The 20,396-nt window shown below is 32.2% G+C and overlaps 1 pseudogene; it reads left to right on the top strand.

Moving 5' to 3' along the window:
- The first annotated feature begins 2,105 nt into the window (after nucleotides 1–2,105).
- LOC149538067 (DUF21 domain-containing protein At2g14520 pseudogene) lies at nucleotides 2,106–2,713 on the top strand (annotated as a pseudogene).
- Nucleotides 2,714–20,396: the final 17,683 nt, after the last annotated feature.

The following is a 20,396-nucleotide window of genomic DNA, read 5'->3' as shown; positions in this document are numbered from 1 at the left end:
TGTAGAATATGAAGTTTTTGTGTTTCTGATCAGCATGCATGAATCATTGTTGGACTTTGATTCTTAGTTTAGTTTGTGTAATTATGAGCATGCTGATGTTTTATCCCATAATGAGCATGAATACGAAGTTAATACTGATGAGTGTATGCATTATGAGAATGGAAGTGTGAATTCAATTTTACCAAGTGTTATGTTTTTAGATGCTAATCTAATTGGTAAAATTGAGAAATATATTTATAGTTTACCTCATGAAGACATAAATGAAAATCAAGTACATGACAGAAGTAAAAGTTTTTTCTAAGTTCGGTGGCCCCGGGGCACTGTTTGTATATAGTAGGTGTAGTTGTTTCCTTGCTTTCAATAAAGTTGTTCGAGAGAGTTTTTGAAGTTTAGGTGTGTGGTATACTTCTGCTAGATATTTGAATCCTTGCCATGCCCACAAGGGAGATGCATCCCTAGATAGAGCCACTGTTGGCATTCAAAATTGTAGCCTAAATTTTGAGCATTGTTGAGAAAATTGAGCCCTATAAATGCTTTTAAATCTGCATGTACCTAGTCATACTTTTGAGGCCGAAGAGGTGTTCAATGCTTCTAACACTTTCCTTTTAGTTCATCTACTTGTTCCATGAAGTTAAATTGCCATTCTAAGCCATTCTGTGAAGTATCATTTTGAGGAAATTTCAAATCTACATTTTACCCTAAGTGTCAAGCAGCAACAGGAGGCCTTGTTTGCAAGTGAATATCTCACACCCAAAAATGTTTTGTGACTTTCTGCTTTGGGAGTGTCTAGTGTCCATACCCAAAAACCCACATTTCAAATTCTGAGTCGTTTCGAGTCTGTTTGACTAGTTTTTGAAACCCTCAAAGTTGGTAGTTTACTATTTTCATGTTGATGCACATTGCACATAATTTTGGGAAGCCCTTTTTGACGAGTTATAACTTTTGACCAGTTGACCCAAATGTTGAAATTCCTTTTGTGATGCATTATAGACATCAGAGACTTGTTATGTTTCAAGTTTCAACTTATGAAAAATCCGTTTGATCAGTTTTCAAACACAATTCCAAACAAAATTTCTATCTTTTTACTAGTGTCAATATTTGCAAATTATTTGGTACTCTTGTTCATGACGTTATAACTTGAGATCCATGATTTCCTAGATCAAATGGATTGTACCACTATGTTGTACTCTGAAAATTCTCCAAGTGTGTTAGTTTTTAAGACATGATGAATCCATTTGCACACTTTTCTAGGTCCATTCCATTTGCAAAAAATTGCTTTTCTTCCATTGTTTCAATCTATAAAATCCAAGTAGCCCACTTTGACCACTCTCCATTTGCACCCAGTTATTCATCATGAGCTCAAATCACAAATCCATACTCTCCTCATGATAGAGAACCAATGCCCCAATTTTTGTCTCCCCAAGTGTCTGTTTGCCCAGTTTTCAAAGCCAATTTCGTATGCGATTTGTGTTTTTTGACATATTTTCTTGTAGGTAGTTCTAAGAGGTCAACTTTGACGGTCAATATCTTTTGACCCTGAATTCATCATGAGATAAGATTTGACAAAGTGCAAGTATGCAAAATAGAGAATCAATGTGTTTGATTTTAGAGCCCAGTCATGTGTTTGGGTCAGTTTTTTAAAGCCAACCAAAGGACCCACTGGCATTGAATTGATTGTTTGCAGAATAATGATAAAATGAGTTTCAAATATTGATCCATTGATTGAATTTTATTTTGATCAGTATCAGGGGTTGAATGGATTAGTTACAATTATTAGTTGTTTGGAAACGCAAAAAAAATTAGTCAGACCCGCTTTGGGGTCTGACTGAATCGTGTCAAACTAATAGAATTGGAGGAAATATTGGATAGAACTTCAAGACAATGAAATTTCTTACAAGGAAGTTATATTTTCTCTATCAATTTTTGCTGAGAAAGGTAATGTGTTTCCCAGGCTTTTCTTTATTGTCTTTTGTCATTTTATGTATTTTTTACATCCTAATGATTGAAAGATTATCTTCAGAAATACTAATATTTGCTATCATGAAGGAGCATCATCTCCATGAAGTAGCACATTGTGGTACTCTATATTCCACAATGTCACTGCTATGGTCAGTGCTGGTGTACTCAGCTTACCTTATACTATGGTCTATGTAGGATGGGCTCCATCTAAAATTATGCCTGTGGTGAAAAAACAACATTTATTGTTCTGTACACTTCTAATATGCAATACTTTTTCTATAGATGGACTTCCTATTTTCTCAGATGGCTGGTTGTTTTAATATTTATGACTCTTATTCTCTTATTTGGAGAGATTATACCTCTATCCATTTGTTCTTGCTATGGTTTAGCATTTGGTGCTACAATGGCACCTTTTGTTCATGTACTTGTTTGGGTCTACTTTCCAGTTTCATGGCCAATAAGTAAGCTCTTGGATTTCTTGCTGGGAGAAGGACACACTACTATCTTTCAGAGGGCTAAGTTGAAAACATTGGTGGATTTTCATGGGAATGAGGTAGGAAAAGGTGGAGAATTGACATATGATGAAACAACAATCATTGCTGGGGCATTGGAATCAATAGAGAAAATAGTAGAAGAGGCAATAACTCTAATTTTAGATATATTTTCTATTGATGTCAATGCAAAATTCAATAAGGAAATTGATGACATTAATACTTCAAAAGGAGATATGAGGTGGCATAAAGGAAACAACTAGCAATGAGAAGGAAGTAGTCCACATGCTATTAGGGAACAAACCCCACGTTAAGTAGTAAGGAGATTAAGGAACAAGAATGAGAGCCCATGCATAAACAAGGAAGAAGTAGCTAATAGTCAACTCCAAAGAGAAATAAGAGTAAATGTTAGAAGGGTACAACAATGCAGGGGAGGAGTCAAATAATAGGGGAGTCAAGCAATGTACTGCAGCAAGAGAACATCTCATGCCAAAAGCATGAGAAATCTACCACATTGAAGGAAACCCATAGAGGAAGAAAGGAACAGGGCAGCCGCATGCATCCAATGGAAATGACAAAAAAAGCCTCCATGCATAGTCAAAGCGAAAGAAGAAAATGTCAATGCAAGTTAAGAAGGCTTCCAATGCATGGAAATAACACTCATAAAGAGGAATTCATGCAAGTGTTGGTAGAGTGGTCAGAGAGTATATAGATCCATGAAGGCACTAGTTATGAGCATGAAGAAGCATCAAAGAAAAATAGAGTGATGCAAGCAAGGGTGTGCAGAAGCATCCAAGCAATCAATTAAAGAGGACATCAACAATTGTCTTAGGCATCATCCATGCATTCAAATTTTAAAGGGATAAGATAAAGCAGGGTCACCATTTAAGCAATAGCAAACAAAAAGGAAAAACCATTGAAGTTCTCTTTTAAAAGGGCAAAGTAATCCCACCATAGAATAGAGGTCTCCACACCCAACTAAGAGGAAGAATGCCTGTAGCAATAAAAGACATAATAGGAGATGCCTAATGTAAGAATGGAGAGCTCAATGGTGTTGGAAGGTCTAGGCAACAGACACAAGAGTAGGTGACACGCAAAGATGAAACAGGTCATGAGATATATTTATTCCACATTCACTGCGAAATGGGATTAGAATTGTTTAAATACACAACTGATCAACATGTAATATGTCTCAAAGCCATGTGGCTTTTGAAGCCGCATGTTGTTTAGCAGGCTCATGGTTGATCAGTCAGAGATGATGTCAACATGATGACAACTTAATTTTAAACAAAGATGGAACCCTGATGACATGGCACCAAATCCTAAGATGTGCTCAGATTGGTCCACGTGGACAATCCAAGGATAGTCACTATCTCGCTAAAGGAAAGATGCATGATAGTTAGTATGGCAAGATAGTGATGATGACATGGCGCAATAATCTGGCTATGATGTGGCACTGAGGTGGTGATGATGTGGATAGGTGAGCTTGCTAAAAAAGTTCAAAAATTGGGCAGTCACTACCTTGCTAGCCAAAAAATCTTAGATTTTATGGCTACTGACATAGCGATTCGCCAAAAAACCATGAATATCTGGAAAACAGCGATGGGTCCCTATTGTGCTGACATGGTAGGTAAAATGGAGATGGAAGCAGATCGCAACATGTGTCTTGATTATGTGGTCATCACTACATCACCAAATGAAGGATGCATAAGAATTATCATAGCGACATAATGAGCTTTCATGAGGTGACAACATGTGGCAAAAAGATGAGGTCACTAGCCAATCTCGATGTGACATGTGGTGCCCAGCTATATAGGCCTGAACCAATTGTGTCTTGACATGTGTTATGAAGCTGATCAAACCAAGTTTGACCCAGATGGAATTGTGAAGAAAATTCAAAATTTTCAAATAAAAACTTATTTTATTCTTCTTAGACTTTCATGAAGTAGAAATTTTAAATAAATTTTGATTTATAATATAGTTCAAACTATAAGAAGGGATTAACTTTTTGCAATTTTAAATGGAAGCCATGAATGGAGACCTAATCTTCAGAGGGCCATATCTGGGGCAATTTTTGTTGAAAATGGGCACTTCACTGTACCACCAAAACTAGAAGGAGACGAACTTTCTGAATTTGAGGTTGGTTTTTGCATAGGTGCTCACTAGTTTGAACTATAGGTCAGTTTGTTATTTTTTGGAGCATTGGTAGTAGAACAAGCAGAAGGAGGTTAGAAGTGGTTAGGAGGTAGATATAAGAGTTTGTTGGAGCTTGATGGTGAAGAAAATTGACTAAAAAAGGTTTTCTTGTTTTCTGGAAGCCAGTTAACTAATTTTTCACTCTTTACATTGAGTTCATTTTTACATGAAAATTAGCTACATCCTTTCATCATTATGTTTTGAGATATTTTATACCTCTGAGGCCAAGTGATGGGATTTTGATATTCAGTTGAAGAGAGAGGGTAGAAAGAGGTTTTTTTCATCTTCTTGGGAAGGAATTCTGAGTGGACACTTGTCATCTCCTAATCATATCCTAGAATTCACTTCTTCCTATATCATTCCCTTTCTTTCTCATTGAATGGGTTCCAGTTTCTGGGAAGAAAAGGTTCATTGCTATAAGACCATTGGTTCCAATATTTTGACATGTTTCCTTGACTGTGACACCATTTTTTAGCATAATTCTCTCATGTGAATAGTAGTAGTGTAGATAATATAGAAAGTTCTGATATGTTAAGTTTTTTCATGTTTTAATTTTATGCACATGAATGTATAGTTTCAAGGAAATGAATACATATGAGCAATAATTTCTCCAGTTTCATTCTGGTTCTTGCCTCCTATCTTAGCAATAAGTCTTATGTGGTCTTGGAACAAAGATCTAAGATTCATTTGCATCCCCTTCAGGTTGTATGTTTGATGTATTTTTCTATTGGACCAAAGGGCCAAGTAAATGCTTGATATGTTTAACAAGGTTACTGGTTACTTGAGAAGGATATTTTGTGAGAATGAGATCTGAATGAACACTAATGTTTGCATCACAAGGTGATTAGATAGATCTAATGTCTGGGTATATGAAATATGTCTTGATGTCACAGATGTATCTTTTGAATTCATGGAATTTCCCAATGGATTAAGCACTGATCAATTATAGGATCACTTGTTATACTACTGCATATTTGAGGTTGTGATGAATCAACATCATTAATCAAATGTTTCCCCTTTCATGTTGAAAGTTATTCAAAGTTTAACCTGCACTTAGCTTGCCAGTTTCATGAATCATGTTCTTAGCTATTTCATGCTTTAGAATCCTAGTTAAGTATAGAAGATATAAGGGGTTTTCATCTGTAGTAAAAAGATTCAGGGATATGTTTTTCATTGGTATGATATCAATTGAATTAGAGGTTTACCCACCTAGGTCTTGCAGAGCCTGAAGAAGAAGAAGGGTCATGCCTTATAGTTGGCCCAAGTTCTTGGTAAATTGTGTCCATTATTGGAGATAGTTTCCCATAGATGCAATCTTACCCTGTATACTTGGTTAGTAAAACATTGTTAAATTAGGAGCCAACAATGGGTTTTCATCTATAGTAAAAAGATTCAGGGATATGTTTTGCATTGGTATGATATCAATTGAATCAAAGGTTTACCCGCCTAGGTCTTACAGAGCCTGAAGAAGAAGAAGGGTCATGCCTTATAGTTGGCCCAAGTTCTTGGTAAATTGTGTCCATTATTGGAGATAGTTGCCCATAGATGCAATCTTACCCTGTATACTTGGTTTTTAAAACATTGTTAAATTAGGAGCCAACAATGTGTAATGTGTATTGTAATTGTTTATGTGTTAATGACATGTCACCCAAGGTTTTGGTCATGGGATCACTTAACCTTAAACCAACTTCAATTTACAAGACTAAGTAAACCCACTTGGGACAAGGGTAGGATGGGTCACCATCATGTGAATTTCGAAATCAAAATTGATAGGGATTTTAAAGGGGTATTATGTGGTCCAAAAGTGTATTTTTTGTGGAAATAAGCCACCCATATGTTAGTATACCTTGTAGGGCCCTAGATTTGACCATTTAAGTTCTTAGCTAGCCTATGAGGGCCATCAACCAATGCATTCTTCGATCAATTTGAAAATTGAGTTATCCCACGAGTTCTCACCAATGTTTCCACTAAGTCAAAAATAAAAAAATTGGAAGAGATAAGGTTGTAAGAGATAATGGCTAGATTTTTTGCAAAAATAGATAGTGGAAGAGCCTTTTTTTGGGGGAGTTGGACAAACTAGTGGGTAGTTCATCCACTCTCTAACTTTAGAGACACTTAAGGTTTGGGAACTTGGAGGGAGCTCTTCTACAACCTTTCATTTCAATTTTGCAAGAGAATTCAAGATTGGTGTTTCTTTCTATGTATTTAATTTCTTCCATTATGAAGTTGAATCTTGGTATTGTATTCATGTGAATGTAGATAGTGAGAATTCCATTGTATGAAAAATATGTGGTATCATCTTGTATCATGTTGTGTTGTGTTGTGATGAGCATGAAGTTTAGATTTTCATTGTTTTCTTGCTTTTGATTTTCCATGATTTTATGGATGAGTGTTGTTATGGGTGTGAGGGCTTCACTCACCCTTTGCAAAGGAAAGAGAAGTCTAGGGTGAAGGGATTAGTTGGGCTTGAAAATTTGTTTGAGAACCTTGGAGTATGGGCTCCATTGTATGACATAATCATTCATATCTTGTTGGGGGTAATAAGGGAAGTCTAGTGTAGAAAGGAAGTTTATGGATTATGGGCTCTAAGGAAGCCACAACTATTAGTAGTGTGTTTGGAGGAGGAATATGAAAGTCCCAAAAGGGCATGTAATTTTTTAATTTGTGAAAGCCTAGAAAGGGTATGAAATATGTTTATTGTAGATATTGTTTGGTATGGCAAGTCTCCATTTGACAAGCACACCTTCACCCTATGTTTATGTTTCTATTGGTGAACCATTGTAAAATACCCTTGGGATGGAATTGTTCAAGTGTTGTAATGTGATGTATATGCACTTGTAAGATTGTATATGAAACCTAGTTTGAGCCTTGTTCCCCTAGCAGAGGGGTCTACTCTTTGGAGGCCTATGGTTGGGTAGAGAGCACCCATGGTCCTTGTTGTTTTGTTGTGATGTGGTTGCAAGTTTTGTACTCATTGAATACATGAAGAAATTAGGCATCCTCCCTTGCATAGAACAAGCATAGTATATGTCAATATGTAATGTATTTGAAAGGAGCAGTCCTCCTTTATGTCAATTTGTAATGTGTTGTAATGGAAAAAATATCCATTGTGGTTTTCATGTATTGTGAGAGTAATTTACATCGTATTATGTATTAATGTGAATGTGTAAGCTAATATTGGATGCTATGCATATAAATGGAATTGTAGGAGAAGATGATATTATATTTAGAGATGTTTATGAAGCAAAGAAATGGTTCAGGTGGAAAGGAATATCTATTGAACATGTGAAGTCTACGTTAAAGGTATGAAATTGAGTTACTCCTCCTCATGCAAATTTATGTATCAATCAATAGTTAGATTTCTTATGTGAGAGAAATATTGTAATAGTTATTCAATTTAAACTTAAGGGATTTCATTATTTTGATGCAATAGAAATAAAAGTTCCTATGTTACAATAGTCACATGCATGCATGATAAATATTTCACTATATTCTAGTTAATAAGTAATTCCATATATGAGGTTATTTATCATTTGGAAACAAGTCTTTGATATTGTGCAAATGTATCTTGTGTGTTAGGTGGTAAGTATTAATAATCTTATAGATTAGATAGGTGCAAGGAATAACATCCAACTTGCAATTAGAAGAAATAGGGAAATCAAGTCAGACCATTAGTAACCCATAACCATGTTCTCCAAAAATGAATATGGAAGATAACACATAAGTCTCATTGTCCAAACCTTGCTATATATGCACTTTAATTCTCTGGAATTTGTATGGAGAATAGAAATTAATCACACCTTTTATTATAGGCCATTAAAATAATCAAGAGAATATCCCTAGGAATCTTTTAAATATTAAGAAAACTATAAGCTAAAAGTATTGGTCATAGGCAAATAATAAATAAATAAAGGAGAAGACTAGCACATAATGAACTTGTAACTTAGGCTTGGTACAGGAATCACATAAAAAATAATCAATAAAAATAAAAGTAATATATAATAAGATAAAGCATGATGGGATATGACCACCCCTTAGTTAGAAAAGACACCCCATATAAACTCTAAGAAAATATACTTTTTTAAATCCTTGGAAATCTCCCCAAGGCTAACCACCCTTGGATCCCCGCCATAGCCCTCTTCACACATGTGGGAAGAGTCCAACTCTATAAAGAAATTGCCAATTTTAAACCAAAGGGGGAAAACGTAAAAAAAAATAAAAATGGGAAGAAGGATGGTGTGAAAGTCAACATTCCTTTCCCCAAAACAAGCACAACACTTCACACCATAGTACTTAGAAGGAAGCACTCAAAAGAGGACCATGTAAAAGTAAAAGTTCCTCCTTACATGCCATGTGAGCCATCGGAAGTTTTGTTTTTTTTTTTTTAATTTAAAGAAGGTGAAGTTTAGGAATAGTGAAAAGGGGCCTTAATAAATAAGGCATATTTCGTGGGTGTAAAGTGAAGGAATAACATGGGCTTAAGGAAAGGTAGGTAGTAGTTAAAAAGTAGGATTTTGAGTTTTAAGGTAGGCTATGTTTTTTGGAAAAGTAAGTTAAAATATATATATATATATATATATATATATATATATATATATATATATATATATATATATATATATATATATATATATATATATATATATATATATATATATATATATATATATATATATATATATATATATATATATATATATATATATATATATATATATATATATATATATATATATATATATATATTAGTATGGAGGCATAAAGGTAAAGTTAGATAGTAGTTGAGTTTTTGTTCATTTAGTCACCTAAAAATAGGTAAAAGGAAAGTTATGTTACTTAGATTTTTTTTAAAGAAATGATGTGTACTAGTTTAGGGAATTTTTTTTTTGTGGGTACATAACATGGGTGTTTTTAGTATGGGAATTTAGGATATAGGATATAACTTAGGTGATACTAAATGGATTGGTAGTTAAGTAAGTAAGTAACTTATAGAAATGGATGTACATATATCAGTGATTATATTAATTTAGTAGAAATTATACTTAAATAGAAAATTAGATAAATTTGAATTGTAATATGGTCACATTTAGTTTGTAAAATAGTATGAGTAGAATTAAACATAGTTTGGTTAGAATAGTATGAATAGAATTAAACATAGTTTGGTCAGAATAGAGTGAGTGTAAAGTAATTATAATTTATGTTAGTTTATTATTATTTTATTTCATGATGGATTAGAATTTTAGTTAATGGTAAATAATTTTTTCTTTTGAATATGTTAGCAATTTAATAAATGAATAACAATTAGTGGATGACAACAAATTGATAGACTGCTATGATTATTAAATAGATATTATATAATTATATATATATATATATATATATATATATATATATATATATATATATATATAGTTGGTTAGTAATAGATTATAAATTTGTAATTAGTGAACAATGTTATTGTTAGGTTGTAAATTTTAGATTTAATAGGTTAGTTGATATTACAGTAGTTTGTATTAGTAATTATTTGTGTTGGCACAATTATAATGTAGTGTCATAATATATGTGCTATGAAATAACTATTAACTCTATACAATTTAATCATTCTATAATTAATGGTAAAGCATAGGAATTATTGAACATTGTGTTGGGAATGAAGTAAGAGGATATTACTAAATGAGTATCCTATGAACATAACACTACTATATAATCCTAGTGATTTATTGTTAGTAGTGATAGGGTTCATGATAGTAAAGTCTTTAGTCAATTATGGTAATTAGATTGAAAAGTTTAGTTAATTTAATATCAATTTAGTTTTCTATTATATATAGATATATCTTAGTGGTTGATTTGTAAATGGATGGTTATTAACTTGTAGTATGTTACTTAACTAGACATCATTTCACATACTACATTAACTAGAAATAAGTGGTTTTAGAATGGAATTGATATGGGAAAAAATAAAAAAATAAAAAAATAAAAATGAATAAGCTAAGACCTTAGTATCATAGGTAGACATTACATCTTGGAAGTTAGAGATGTTATTAACTAGATCAACTACATCATAATTGTTAGGCATCATGAAATCATTGACAATGTATAATCTTTTCCAAGTTCCTAAGGTTATCTAAATATAATTATTATTATTTTGAAAAGAAAATTTTAGTTGTGTTTTTGCCTTGTAAATTTTAGGACATGATAGATAACCACTGAATAGCTTGGTTTTCACTGAGAAACTCGGTAGATACTATGAAGCTCAGTTTACACTGATAAACACCAACTTGGTAGAAACTTCTCGACATAAAATAAATGCTTTTCCTAATACTCGATAGAGATTATAGAACTTGGTAGAGCTTGAATTACCTAGTTAATATTGATAACTATACAATAAGCTTGGTAGATGTTAGTTGTCTGGTTAAGTGTGTGTGTCACTAATAAACAAACTTGACTGATATGTCAACAATTGTTAATAAATAAAACATGCCACGCTGAGTAAAAAAATCTCATAACTAGCTTGAGATTATGGGGTTCTTCTTTAAAGTGTGGCCATGTTTCTTCTATCTCTTTAAATATAGAACCATCCGCATGCATTCTCATAATGTCATCTTTATTTCTATTGCATGCATGTTAATCAATAAATTGTGCCAATCTAATGCACTTGAATAATCGTTCAAGATGTGGAATAATGAAAATGTACAAAAGAACTTTGTGAGACACCTTTTATTTTATTTTATCTAATCAATATCTACTAATATGACAATCAAGACATTCTATTACAAAGTAATGTTGTTTATGATATAGAATGTGACCATTGGGACATGCATGTATTGTCTGATACTTCATCCCAATTTGATTCATAATGGTAGATAATTCTTAGTACAAACAAGGTAGAATGTTTGATGGTGGTAACAAAAACTCACTTATCAACCTACAACAACAAATATGAATTGTTAACATAATGAATAGTAATAGTGTCCTAACATTGAAGATGACAAAAATGGCATACTTTAGCATACATGACATTGCTACACTAGATAAAATATTTATAACCTTCAATTTCACCAACAACAATATAGCAAAGAGAACACTTGTTTGGGAGCCTTGGTATAGGGGCTCAAATTCATTCTCAAGTATAGGTCTATATCAATACCATCTTTATCATCATTATCAAATGTGCTAGTACCATCATCATGAGCATCTTCATTAGCTGCACCAATACCATATTCTTCAATCATATCCTCTGGCACATTATCATCTCCTTCCATGGAAGTCTTATCCTCAGCTTGGATATTCACACCTCCATTTTCCTCTCGTTGAAAATCCACATTCACCAATTAACAAAAATCATGGCCCCTTTCAATGTCACCATGTTTCCTACAATGTCTCTTCGCTGTTTTGATTAGAACTATTTGATTCTTTAGGCCCTTACACTTTTTGGAAGGGCAATTACATTTATCAACTTTTCTTCAGAACTAAGAGCACAATATAGAAATTATCTCATTTTTTTTTTGTGGGTTCATATTTCTAGTTGTGGTCTTTCTTCACAAGAAAATATATTTGCAAAATTATTGGAACTATGTACTTAATATTTATATCTACATATATGGTTTTGAAAGAATTTTTAAAAATAATTAATGTGTATATTTGCAAAAATATTGGGCATGTTTTACTTAATATTTATATCTTCACATATAGTTTTGATAGAAAAAATTGGTCTAATTAATGTGTATATCTATTTAATTTTTATGTCTTCATATATTGTTTTGAAAGGAAAATTTGGCCACCTCACTCAAATTCAACCATATTATAATCAATGAAATTTTTTTCATTTACAATGCTCTTTGTTAATTGTACAATAAACAATTCTCATTAAATACAATATTTAATCAACAAGCTCATCACCTTGTTATTTAATTGTTTGTCTATAGTAAATTTATAGTCAACATGATACACAAGAGATCTTGTTACAACATAGTGGTATTCTATGAATCATTTTACCCACGAGGTGTACTTGAGCTCACTCAAGGAGAACATGTTAGCCCAACTTTATAATAAAAGTATTTTATCTCTTAGCTCTCCTCAGGTACTACTGCACAGTCTAAACTTTTTGATTCTTACTCTTGTTCACATCTATGATAAATTCTCATGGATAGTTATTAAAACTATACCTCTCCCTATTGAAATCAAATTTCAAAGATTTTCTAATGTTACTGCTCAATAAATCCTACATTCATATCACTCTAAGCTTTCCTTTTTGGTGAAAATTAAGAAAAACAAAAATATAGTAATAAATGCAACCCTATACCTTGAACTGATTAAGAATTTTAGATGAATTGATTATACAAGTTTAAGATATAACTAAAGCTAACCCTAAAGTGCCCCTATATTTGATTAGAAAGTTGGCTCTACAATATTTTTAGTTATAGTTACATTTAGAATGACATAGTGATGAAAGCTAACTAATTATTGGTAATTTTAAAACATAAAATTTAATTATATGTGACCTTGATAATCTTAAAATGTTTTTGAAGGCCAAGATATTTGTCATTTAATTATTGGGACCAAAGGTTGTGATATTTCTTGAGGTTCACTTGATTCAAATGCAATAGGATTGGATTGATCATATTTAAGGTCTTCATTTAGATGTATTTGGTTTGATTTTTTCTTTGCCTCTACAAGTTTTGAAATAAGCTTTGGAATTTTTGATATATCCATGAGATAATTTATGTGACCTTAAGGATAATTTTGTAATGGAATACTATAAATTTTAGCCATGTCACAACATTATTTTATAATGGATGTCACAACCTTGTTGTTTCACATGAATGTCTTGTATTGGATCAAAGAATGTTTGTGGGTTCTTGTCATTGAAATGTACATGGTTTGGTATGGACCTTGTTGCCTTGTGGAAGTTTGTGATCTTGTGAAAATTGGCATGATGTCTAAGGATGTATGCCAATGGATCTAAGTATGAGGGTTGTATGAAAAATACACTTTCTTATTGTTTATTTGGATTTTTTGAAATAAAGTATGGAAAAATGCACACTAAGGGTATGTATCAATTTTTTTTGGAATTTTTGGAATTTTGGATTATGAAATTTTGACATCAGTAGCATAATCCAGGTAGAATTTGACAAACTTTATACTTAACCTTTTTTAAAGTTCTTTTTGGATGTTTTTTATCAACTTAACCCTCCAACCCTAAAAAAGATAACTAAAAAACAACAAGTGATCCTAGGACTATTTTGATGTAGTATCTAGTACAACATATTCATGATAAATTTACAACATATTAAAATATGAATATATGGATGATCATTGGAGGGAGGTAAAAATATCAGGGAAACTAAAATCTTATTGAATATAAAAAAATTCATTTCAATGTTTGATGGGAAGGATAAATAGAGTTAAATCTGTAACTTGTTTGAACTAAAGGACTTGCTTATCCCTAGATTTTAAAGTCTCAAGACTTACAAGAAATGAAAGAAACCAACCTCCACTTGGAGGAATCCTATGATTAATCTATTCTAGCTTGACATGTAGTTCATTTCAATATTTCTAGGATGAATTGTCATTGCTTGAAGGTTGAATCAATCCATGATCCAAGGCTTGTTTTGATATTAATGCAATTTAGTCTTATGAAAACATCCAAAGTTTATTATTCAATAAAATTGATTATTTTCTCTTCTTGTTTTGCAAGGTCAAAGATGTAGGGTCTGGGAGGTGGAAGATGGAGATGATATTACAAGCTCAAGTCTAGGTCTTCAAATGAGATCAAGCTACTTGAGGAGTGCTTCAAGTTTCAAGACATCTAAATGAGACAAAGATACATCATCAAAGCAATTCAAGCTCAATATCAAACCAAGTAAAATAACATAAAGACATCTTCAAATACAATCAGGTTCAAATTAAATCAAGATATAACTTCAAGATGAAAATTCAAGTTAAGGCATGAGAAAGATGTCAAAGGATAGAGAAGACTTGCAAGATGAGGTATATGAGAATATGGGACAAAATATTAATCCTCAAGAAGTTGATAGTTTCATAAGAGCTAATCAAAGTTAGAAATGTTGAGAGTTACTTTTTGATAATTAACAAAGAAATATTTACAATTTTAGTATCCACATTGCACAAACCAACATTGAAAGCACATATTCCCAAATGGATCTATAGAATAAGGATGATGAGGTGGCACAAAGTTGTCCTCTCCAACAAGAAAATACCAATTCAAGAAGAGTTAATCACATTATACCAAGTGTCATTTTCTCATTATCTAAAAAACCATTGTAACATTTTTATTAGCCCATGATGTAGTGCACTCATATAATTGGTTGTAAAAGATATACATTGACAGAATCGAATAGGATTCAAGTGCTATTGGCTAGTTGGTAGCAACTACTAGATTATTCTATAAGAGAAATTAAAACATGGATATCTCTAATATATTTATTTAAAAAATTGAGATCGCTTCGTAATAATCATAGCTATTTAGGGATTATTTTACCAGATGCTAGCATTATTCTTCCAGTCACCAAAGTTTGATTTTTGTCATGTTATCACTATTTTATGCATTTATCTATGAAAGAATGAGTTATTATTTAATCATATTTATTCACTAATTTATTATTTTATATCATTATTCATTTATTTAAATCATATTTTTTTATTTATTCAATTGTTGTGAATTATTTGTTTTAAGTAAATATAATTTTGTTTTTCATTTTATTAACTAATTTATATAAAGAATTTTTCATATATAATGATGATATTGATCATGTTGATTGAATCTATGGTAGATACTTATTGTATAATCCACACATGAATGAAGTTCCCATCCTTGGTCATGACACTCAAGTGTTGGACTAATTGCCAATGTTCCCCTTTGAGATTCCTAACATGGCTTAACTGCCTCCTTTGTTCTATAAGTCCAATGGTTGTATCTATTAGAAATAATAGTCCACCAAGATAACTAAGAGGGAGGGGGTGACTTAGCTATCCAACAATTAAAACATTTATTTTATTTTAAAAAACTTATCCAGTCAACCAAAGTAAATTTAAACCACACAAAGATGCACATAGACAATTACACTGGATATGTTAACTATAGAAACCCTTGATCAGAGGGAAAAATCTAGTGGGAGTGATTCCCACAAGATGATGTACTAATATAAATATTCCTTGTTAGAGGATGGACCCTATTAAGAGTCTATTACAACATTTAGTACATAGAGTCCTTGTTAGGAGACCTTGAATCCATATTAGGAGATTCCAACCCTGCTAGGAGTTGTGCCAACCCAATTAGGAGTTGTAGTAAAATTTATGCAAGATGAGCCCACTTCCGAACAATGCAATTACAAGTACAAGAAGAGCTCATTTCTCAAACATGAAATTTACTATTATGTTCTTTTTTCCTTTGTTATGTAAACCAAACCAGTCACTATCAAACCTTGTAAACTAGGTCAAAAACCTTGGATCCAAATATCAAACCTTGGATCACTTAACAAAACCTTGGCAATGAAGTTTCCTTCACTTTCACATTGCTCTTCTCAAATTTGCATTCTACTCTTACTATAGCATATCATTATTCATAAAACCATTCTTCATCATACTACGATAAAGGAAAATGTCCTTCCTTTATATCGAGTCCATAAAATAATTTCTTGAGTTAGATATTAGACCTTCTCAATTAATTATTATAGGACTATATTTAGAATACATTACACTTAGTGATAACATTAATCTTTTGCCTTAAAACTTGAATAAATTTTTGTACATATGTCATCATGATGAGTGAACTTAGCCATGTCATCTCCAACATGTTTTCTTCATGTCCTCAACCTTGATTCTTAGAGTAAAAACTTTGGTAAGAGATATAATAAGTTTACCAGAGCATGCCTCTGTAAACTCTATCTCAAAATAGATGACAAGGCTAAATATTGCCTCTATTTCATGATAGTTTGAAACACTTTGTTAACACTCTATTTCATTTTCATCAAGACATTTGTGAACTTGTGTTTACCTAAACCAATGATTAACCTATGGCTAGATAGTATGTCATATTTTGTCAATATAATATATATGATGTAGTATTTCATATAATTATCAGAATGTGTGTTCTTATATTTGAATTTAATTTGATAATGCTTATTTGCAAATATCTCTGCATTTTAACTAACCTATTAGCAATGAAGCTGAAGCTGATTGGAAGAATTCAAAGATGAATGTTCAAGACAACCAATAGCATTCAAGGAGAAAAGAACATTGAAGATTAGCCATGATGAAGAAATATCCTAATGGTACCAAAGGACACGGCTATGAGTATGGAGGAGCTATGAAGACTTATTGCATTCTTTGCATTTATTATTATGGCAAGTAGTTGTTTAGACTTTATTATTCCTACCTTGATCAATTATCTTTCCTTCTCGCCTCGAGTTTTTATTTTCCTTCTTTCTCTCTTGCATATTTATAGCTAGGTTGTTTACTTTTCTATTTTGGAATAAGCGTTGATCTTCTATAAATAAGGATTAGACCAAGTGTGCTAGTTTAGTTAGAAGGAGAAAGTTTATGAGAGCAAACTATTAACTTTTGTAGTGAATTGTTTTTATAGTTCTATGCATTGTTTCCATATAATAAATTTTTGAAATGTGATGAAATAGTTTTTGGCTTCCATCCTGTTTTAGTAGTTTAGTTGAATCCAAACAAGGAGGCCACTTGAGAGGTGGATTAGATTAGGATAGTATGGATTTAATTCCAAGCATTTCTAGTATTACAAGTAGAAGTTGTAAGTTCCTTCCTGTAGCATCATACGTTATGAATGTTCCTATAGGATCTATGAGAATAGTTATAGTAGATGAACTGAGTTAGAATTTATGTTAGCCTTTCATTGTATTTCTATTATTCATAAATATTTAAGTGTGTTAGATTCCTATAGTAATAGTGTAAGTTATTTTCCTTACATTTTACTTCTCTGTAGCATAAGCATAATGACTCATTCAGAGACCCAGTGCACATATTGTACTGACCATTTCAAGTATACATTCTTGGGTTGACAAGATTAAATGCACCTCATAGTGGGAAAAATAATCCTTAGAATAAATACACTATTCCTAAGCATGGCCTAGAGCATGATTATTATATACCTATTGCGAGGTGGACCAATAGACATCACCAAAACTTACATAACTTCTTCTATACTTATCATTTCCTCTTTAATGTTAATTACATATATATGATACTCATATGTATCTCCCATAACCTCAAATAGTTAGAATACTCAACTAGACATCTGTACCAACTCAATCTTTCTAGTATTCTTTTGTCAAATACCAAAGAAAAATGCTATGTTGACATCAATGATAAACTTTGTCATGAATGTAGCATATCATCATAGTAACATATCTACTATACACCCCATAGGAATATAATTAGCATTCATGATTGTAATAATATCCCCCATTGGTAATAATATCCTCTTCATCAATCATTCTCCCAATTGATATACCTCAATGTGCTTTCTATCAAGACTATTATTCCATGATGTGCTCATGTCAAATTTCTCCAGTTGTCATACTATTCATATTGTTTGTTTTCTCCCCAATATGATGTTTTTCATGCTATACTTGTTAGTCTTAGATTGGTTTTGACATTTGAGTATCAACACACTTAACCACATTCTCAAGATGGTGCCGAGTAAATACAAATGTTGACCTATAGTGTGTGTTGAGCTAGAGAATTCAATAGGTGTTAAGTTAACTTTAGGTGCCAAGTGATAAGTGATGCTGAGTCACTATAGATGCTAAGTAGAGTATAGATGTTGAGTGAGATAGAAATAGAATAGGAATCGAGTGAAATAGAATTCTTATATGTGTCGAGCATTAGTAAGTAGTAAGTGTCAAGTAACATAGAATCATCATATGAGCTTGTGCCTTCACAAACATAGATGTAAACCATTTTTGAAATTGATATAGGATGAATCTCGAAGGATCTTGAAGATAAAAATGAATCTTTTGAATTACCTATGTAATCAACATGTAGCTAATAAGAAAAATGGAGAATTTATGCAACCAATAGGAAAAGTGCAAGAATTGAGTGGGAAATGAAGATTTAATATTGATCGTAGATTCATACCTAATCCTAAGTCTTCAAAATCTTTAAAAGGAGGACAAAACCCCATTATGCATATGCATGTGGGAAGTGTATGGATGAATTATAGTAAAGTTTAGAGGGTGTTTAAAGACTTAGAAGGAAGAGTAGCATTGTAGAATTCAATTGATTAAGAATAGAGTATCACATTTTAGAAGAGTGACATATCAGATCAAGCAAGGATCAAAGTAGATAGAGCTAAACAAGGATCTAGAATCATAAATTAATGATTGCAAGTCATCAGGTCAAGACATTCTTCTATACTTTCTAACCATTGTAATGTGACAATGAAAACCCTATGTTGATAGATTGACCTAATAGCTATATTGGTTTAATAGCTATATTGTAGATCCTTAATAGGATTGTAAATCCTTTAATAGGGTTGAATTCTAAGTGAATGTTTGTAAAACCTTTTACCAAGTCACTTTTAACAGGGTGTAAAGTCTTTAATAGGACAAGCATTTCATAGGGAAGACCATTGGAAGTGGTCAATTTTTTTTAGCTTGAACAGTTACATATTGTTGTAGTGATACTTTGTGGGTGTCATCCCCACCGTAGTTTTACCATCTCATTTTGGAGGGTTTCTGGGTTACAAAATTCTTGTGTTATCTATTTTCATGTATGTCTTTACTTTCATGTTTATTATATGGATTAAGTACATGAGAACATTTTTAGTTAAATGGTTTTAAAGAAGTTAAAGTTAGTTACTTATGATTCACCCCCCCTCTTAGAAGTAAATCTTCCCACTTGTAAATTCAAACAATTAGTATCAGAGCCAAGTTCTCACAAGGAGGAGCCTTATAGCTTGGAGAAAAGATCTGGAAATGGAAGTCTACAAACTTGGGAAGATCATAGAGAATTAGGCAATTGACATACAACTTGTTTTACATGCTTTCGAAGAAGCTAGAGAAGAATTGAGAAAATCCTTAAAGAGAAGAAGAGACATTGCCATAGTTGAGAATGATACACAATACAAGGAGATTGAGACCTCAAAATTGTTTGCAAATGGAGATTCCAAAGAGTTTGATGCAATGATAGTAGACCTAATGGAGAAGAATAGAGCTCAAGTAGAAGAAATTAGAACACTCAAGCTTGAACAAGAATCATAAGCCATGATGGTTTGTGAAGTTGTTGGACAAGAGAAAAGAGTAATTAAAGACAAGGCTATGATAGAAGAAGACAAGAGAAATATTGCCAATAGATTGGAGGAAAAATCAATTGAATTTGAATGAATTTCAAACATACAGCTAGACACCCTAAGCTAGATGATGAATGCAAATCATGAACTGAATGTCAAGGACATTGAGATCCCTACACTGAAGATGCAAAATGATTTGAAAAGAGAGAAGGAAATCGTAAAAAGCTTCAACAAACCCAATGAGGCAATCAAGTACTTTGAGAAACTACTAATATCACCAAGGGCTAGTAATGTAGAAGAAAGGAGTAGAAAATGTAAGAACACTAAACCTACTTGTCATTTTTGTGGTAAAAAGGGACATACATCTAATGTATGTAGGAGCAAGAATATTCATTAGCATGACAAACCTAAGAATGTGAATTACTGTCATAAGTGCAAAAAGCAAGGACATCAAGAACATGAATGCAGAACTA

The sequence above is a fragment of the Cupressus sempervirens genome, chromosome 9 (genome assembly GCF_028749045.1).
Source record: "Cupressus sempervirens isolate cs-2001-9-10 chromosome 9, ASM2874904v1, whole genome shotgun sequence".
NCBI lineage: Eukaryota > Viridiplantae > Streptophyta > Pinopsida > Cupressales > Cupressaceae > Cupressus > Cupressus sempervirens.
This window is presented reverse-complemented; position numbering and strand designations above follow the sequence as displayed.